Source organism: Petaurus breviceps, unplaced genomic scaffold, assembly GCF_028583685.1.
Source record: "Petaurus breviceps papuanus isolate PSGF00001 unplaced genomic scaffold, PetGlider_PUasm1.0 187, whole genome shotgun sequence".
Taxonomy (NCBI): domain Eukaryota; kingdom Metazoa; phylum Chordata; class Mammalia; order Diprotodontia; family Petauridae; genus Petaurus; species Petaurus breviceps.
Window position 1 is genome coordinate 26,284,864 of NW_027185799.1, and position 6,546 is coordinate 26,291,409.

At 41.8% G+C, this 6,546-nt stretch overlaps 1 long non-coding RNA gene across 1 annotated transcript; it reads left to right on the forward strand.

Annotated features, from left to right (window-relative positions):
* Positions 1–3,100: 3,100 nt before the first annotated feature.
* On the forward strand, positions 3,101–4,222 carry LOC138163130 (uncharacterized). The gene is made up of 2 exons (XR_011168802.1): positions 3,101–3,368; positions 3,705–4,222. It is a non-coding gene; the product is annotated as an uncharacterized lncRNA (long non-coding RNA).
* Positions 4,223–6,546: the final 2,324 nt, after the last annotated feature.

The window sequence follows — 6,546 nt, forward strand, 5'->3', positions numbered from 1 at the left end:
GAAAACTGCTCTCATTTCATCTTTAAACTTCACCCTTGGGGAACCACATTTATTCTATTGCTGTGGAAATTCCTTAAATGGTTTTTTGTCATTCATCTTTGGAATTACCTTTGGTATCCACCCTCTAGTAATGGCTGGGTGGGTAAAGGAATTCAGTGAGTATTGTGTACTGGACATGAACTCTAGAACCTTGGGTTTGGATATGGGTTACTTAGTTTGGTCGTTTTTAGAGATCAGCACTGGTATACAGATATTCAGATTGGTGGCTGCACATCATTATTATGGAATTAGAATTAGGAAGACAAGTTCAAATCCTGATTCCAACACTTAGTATTTGCATGATCCTGGGCACGTTACTTAATCTGTCTACCTCAGTTTCTTCATCTGTAAAAGGAAGATAATAATAGCACTTACCTCACAGAATTATTGTGGGGAGCAAATGAGATTATATATGTAAATCACCTTGCAAACCTTAAATCTACTATTACTGCTGCTGCTGCTATTACTATTCTGTATGCAATATATCGAGAATTTGAGAGAACGTGACCAGATAAAACTTCAAGCCTAGAGATACAACCACTTCATTACAGTGGTCTGTGGTTCCCTTATGGCTCCCTTCTGTGCCTTTCATGTGTAGCCTAGCTGTCAATATCCCTAAGAAAGTCTGTCCGTAACCAAAATGGCATCTCTTCTTTTTTTAGACTTTTGTGTCTCAATCAGCAGTTTATTCCTATACTGTTACAGCACACAGAGTTTTAAAAGAGATTTAAGCAGTGTTCCCTAGATTCATTCTAGAGGTACTTATTTGAACTTTACTGGTTTAACTCAATACCCTCATCCCCAGAGAAAGGGTCCCTGGCATTGGGTGGCAGGACATGACACCAGCCCTACCTGTCATAGCTATGGTTTCCAGAGTGGAGTGGAGAATGGAGAATCACTGCTCCTTTATTGTTTTCCCTACTTTTCTCCTTGTGGCTACCTGTTCTATTACACTGGGACCCTAATTTAACTTAAACCCTTATTGAGTGATGCTTACTGACTCCTGATCAGATACCTCCCTCTCTTATTTCTCAGGACAATGGCTGGTCTCTGGCTTTTTTGAATTATGCTTCTGATCACTGAGGAGTATTTCACCTCCACCTATCCTCATGTCTACCAAGGATGACACTTACCACAGAGACAGAGGACCTGGGTTCAGATTGTAGCTTCAATTTTCCTATGTCTCTGACCTGGAACAACTCACTTCAAACCTATACACCTCAGTTTCCTCGTCTATAAAAGAAGGAAACTAGGGTGGCTAGGTGGCATAATGAATAGAGCACGGGCCCTGGAGTCAGGAAGACCTAAGTTCAAATCTGGCCTCAGACACTTAATTAATTAACACTTACTAGCTGTGTGACCTTGGGCAAGTCACTTAACCCCAATTGCCCTGCCCTTCCTCCTTCAAAAAGAAAAGAAGAAGAAGGAAACTGGAGAGAACTGAATTAGAGAATTTAAGGTCTCTTCTTGCTCTAAATCTATGATCCTACCATGAACAAGTGAGATTTGTTCCCACGAGTTCTACCTTGGCAGAACATTCAGAAGCTGCAGTATGTCCTTTTGAATAGAGGTATGTAACATTTTGTTGTTGTTCAGTCATTTCAGTATTGTCTAATACCATTTGAGGTTTCCTTGGCAAAGCTACTGGAGGTGATTGCCATTTCTTTCTCCAGTTCATTTTACAGATGTGGAAACCGAGGCAAGAAGGTTAAGTGACTTGCCCAAGGTCACATAGCTAGTAAGCATCTGGGGTCAGATTTGTACTCAGGAAGATGAGTCTTCCTGACTTCAAGCCCAACACTCTATCCACTGTTCCACTTAATTGTCCAAAAGGCAGCTTAGTTTAAACTAAATAATATTGCTTCCAGAGAACCTATATCCATCCTCTCTCTCTTAAGAGACTGTAGGTGCAGAGTGTCAAATTTATTATCCAACACAGTTGACTTGTCAGGCAATTTTGCTTTACTGTTATTCTTTTTAACAATGGAAGATTCAATGGAAGGGGTAGGGTGTGTTGGGAAATGACTGTGATGTGAAAAAACTCAAAAAAATCCACAAAGGACATCAATTTTTTTCCTTTTATTTTAATGCTTTATTAACTTCTGATTTACATCGATCATTTCCGCCAGATTTTGAGTTACAAATTTTCTCCCCGTTTTTCCCCTACCCATTGCCCCAAAATAGCAGTCCCACAGGATATCCCCTCCTCCAATCTGCTCTCTCCCGTACTTTCTCCCATACCTCTTTCGACTTTTCCAGTGGGTCTCTATGCCTCAGTGCCTGTATATCTTATTTCCCAATTACATGTAAGATGTTATTAATAATAGTGTACATATATATATATACATACATATATACACACACATATACATACATATATATATTTGAATATTTGATTTTAAAACTTTGAATTCCAGATTCATTCCCTTCCTTCGTTGTCACCCACCTTTACTGGGAAGATAAGCAGTTTAGTATAGGTTGTACATGTGTGGCTAATGCAAAACAATAACATAGTAGATATATTGTAAAAGACTGATTATATTTCCCTCCCTCCTATCCTACCTCCCACTTGTTCTATTCTCTACTTTGATCCTGTTGCTTTTCAAAAGTGGGTGCTTCCAACTTCCCTCCCCCTCAGCCTGTCCTCCCTTCCATCATACCCCCTCTCATTCCCTCCCCCCCCTCTACTCTCCTGGAGGGTGAGATACCCTATTTAGTGTGTAAATCCCTCCTCAAGCCAAATTCAATGGGAATAAGGTTGACCCATTCCCTTTTGCCTTCCTATTCTTCCCCTCCATTGTAACCATTTTCCCTTGCCTCTTCTGTATCAGATAGTTTACCCCAATCTGTCTCTCCCCATCTCCTCTCATTATATCCCTCTCACCTCTTAATTTCACCTTTTAAGTGTCATCCCTTCCTGTTAAATTGGTCCTGTGCCCTCTATCTTTGTATACCTGTAAACATATATACACACATTCACATATGTATTCATATACCCATATACCCTCTGTGATAGTAATGGCAATTAAAGATTCCCCTGTATTGGCTTGGTTTTCAAATTGATTGTATTAAAACCCAGAGTTTGTTAATCCCACCTGTGGGATGGGCTTGTTGATGTGAAAAGAAAGTCCTGAAGTGGGAGGAGCTGGTGACGTAGATTTGGAGAGACACTGGAGAGAGGCGGAAGATCTTTTTTTGGAAGCAGCACCTCGTGGAGAGAGACTAAGAGGATTGCTGGTGGCTGCTTTGAATTGCCCTGGACTTTTGAGACCTGCCCCCTGAGCTGCCAAGGACTGAGGAGACATGGCTGTTTTGCTGGTACTTTGTCTGTCTGTTTTGATGTTATTTTGCCAGATTTGTCCACTGGTGAAAGACTGTCCTGTTGAAGAAGTCCTGGAACCTGGCATTTGGTTAAGAAGGCCTGAGACTGTCCTGCAGACAGAGAGTGAATACTGTCCACTGGTGAGGGACAGTACTGTTGTTGCAGGGGTCTGGAGACTGTCCTGCAGACAGAATGAATACTGTCCACTGGTGAGGGACAGTACTGTTGTTGCAGGGGTCTGGGAGCCTTTCTGTTGGTTCAGAAGCCCTGAAGAAGGATTTTCTTGTTGTATGTTTACAGAAATCCTGGGAGAGGGCTTTGCTAATGTGTTCAGGGGTTCTAGGGCTGTTCTACAGACAGAGGATAAATTCATGAAGGGACTGGCAATGTATCTTATGGCCTTGCTAAGCCTTGTCTCTCCAGGAACTAAGATTGCTGAGAACTTGCCTCATGTCAAGATGAAGAAAAGACCTCCATTTGGGTATTAAGTGCTGTGTTTAAACTTGATGTAACTCTGGGGTAGATTCAATTGTGATCCAGGGGTGGGGAACTTTTGACCTTTTTGTGTTCTATGGTTGAGCAAATGAATGTATTTTACTTATGTTTGGAAACTAATCTCCATTTGAGAAGAGGGGCTTTGTGGTGGACTTAATTAAGGTATAGCCTAGGGGTGGAGAAGTATTTGGAACAGAGACTTTGTAATTGATTGAATGATTGGAAAGTCCTGGGGTGGGGTAGGCCTTGGAGATTATTTAATCACACTTAGTAAATGCTGTATTTTGAATGATGTCATGTTTTGATCTTCTCTGTTCTGGGTTTGTTACTGAATAAAATAGAGAGCACCTATGCTGGTATTTTGAACCTGGGAAGTTGCCTTTGCTTGATATTACATTACACCCTCATATATAGACATATATATATACATATATATATATATATTTCTAATACCTTCAACTACTGAGAAAATTTCATAAGTTACAATTATTGTTTTTCCATGTAGGAATGCTAATAGTTCAACTTTGATAAGTTCCTTATGATTTCTTTCCCTGTTTACCTTCTCATGCTTGTCTTGCTTCTTGTATCTGAATGTCAAATTTTCTATTCAACTCTTGTTTTTTCAGCAAGAATGCTTGAAAGTCCCCTATTCCACTGAATGAATATTTTCCCCTGAAACATGATACTCAGTTTTGCTGGGTAGGTGACTCTTGGTTTTAATCCCAGCTCCTTTGCCCTCCAGAATATCATATTCTAAGCCCTTCGATCCCTGAGTGTAGAAGCTGCCAGATCCTGGGTTATCCTGATTGTATTTCCACAATATTCAAATTGTTTCTTCCTGGCTGCTTGTAATATTCTCTCCTTAATCTGGGAATTCCGGAACCTGGCTATAATATTCCTAGGAGTTTTCTTTTTGGGATCTTTTTCAGGAGGTGATTGGTGGATTCTTTCAACCTCTATTTTGTTCTCTGGTACTAAAACATCAGGGCAGTTTTCTTTGAGAACTTCCTGGAGGATGATTTCTAGGTTCTTACTTTGGTCATGGCTTTCAGGTAGTCCAATAATTTTAAAATTATCTCTCCTGGATCTATTTTCCAGGTCAGTGGTTTTTCCCATGAAATATTTCACATTGCCTTCTATTCTTTCATTTGTTTGGATCTGTTTAACAGCATCTTGATTTCTCATCAAGTCATTAGCTTCCATTTGCTCCAATCTAATTCTGAAGCAATGATTCTCCTCATTGAGCTTTTGAGATTCTTTTTCCTTCTGGCAAATTTGACTTTTTAAGGCATTCTTCTCCTCATTGCCTTTTTGAGCCTCCTTTGCCATTTGAGTCAGTCTGTTTTTTAAGGTATTATTTTCCTCAGACAGGCAGCTGACTCTCATTTCATAATTTTCTTGCATTGTTCTCATTTCTCTTCCCAATTTTTCCTCTACTTCTCTTATCTGCTTCTTAAGATCCTCTGTGGCCTGTAACCAACTTGTATTTCCTTTGAAGCTTTTGGTGCAGGAGTTCTAACTTCACTGTTTTCCTCCTGTTCCATATTTTGCTCCCTTTTGTTCCCAAAATAGGAGTGTAATGTAGGAATTGTCTGTCTGCTTTGTTTCCTTTGCCTGCTCATTTTGCCACTCAATTACTTGACTTTTGGGCTTTTTGCCACAGTAGGACTCTGCCACCAGACAGGGGAGCTTTCGTCCCAAACGCTGGGGTTTTTTCAGTTGCTGGAGGTATTAGATGGGTGCCCTCTCTGAGGTCTCCACATGCTCTGGCAAGCTGGACACACACCCCAGGACCTCCACCCTAGACTGCAATCCAGATCCAAGCAGGTTAAAGTAAGAGCGATTACCCCTCAGGCTGGTGCTTGGTCCCCCTACACTCTGCAGGCCAGGAGCTGAAGCTGCCATGTGGCACTGGCTGGCTGTGCTGGCATCTCAGAGGCTTCTCGCCCCGGCGGTAAAAGCTACACACTCCCACTTACTGGTCCCAAAGTCCAGACTACACTGACCTCTCACTTTGTTCTTTGTATCTGTGTGTTAATAAATCTAGAAAGGCCACAGCTGCTGCTGGAGTCCCTCTGGCCTGCCCTGGGGCTAAAGCCTCAATGTGGGGCTGGGCCTGGCTCTCAGAGTGCTGTGCTGGATTCCTGCAGGGCTGTCCTCAGTGGGAGGTTAGCTTCTCTGTGTCATTTTGTGGGTTCTGCAGCTCCAAAGTTTGTTTAGAGTCCCCTTTTTACATGGATTGGGGAGGATGGAAGCCGGAGCCGCAGGAAGGTTGTGCTTCTACTCTGCCATCTTGGCTCCGCCCCCTCAGGACATCAATTTTTAAAAGATTCATTGACTTTTAAACTGATCTATCTTGCACATTATCCTTTTGTTTAAACTGGATGCCATAAGTATCTACCTAAGTTTCATTAAAGATAGGCAGTGTGAGTTATGGGGATAGTGCAATGAAAAGGGCAGAGAAGCATCTAGATTCTTTGGCCCTTGTGTACATGCCATTTTGGTACTTTTTGGTCCAACATCCAACCCCACCCCCCAGGTCTATTCAACTTCAAATCCCCCCCCCCCCCCCACCACTGGAACTCTCAGGAGTTTCTCCTGAGGCCTTCATTCTGTGAAGAGACCCAAACTGACTTTGATTCTCCTTCCAGCCCTCTTCCTGACTTCTGGACTTCATAACCATGTCATGC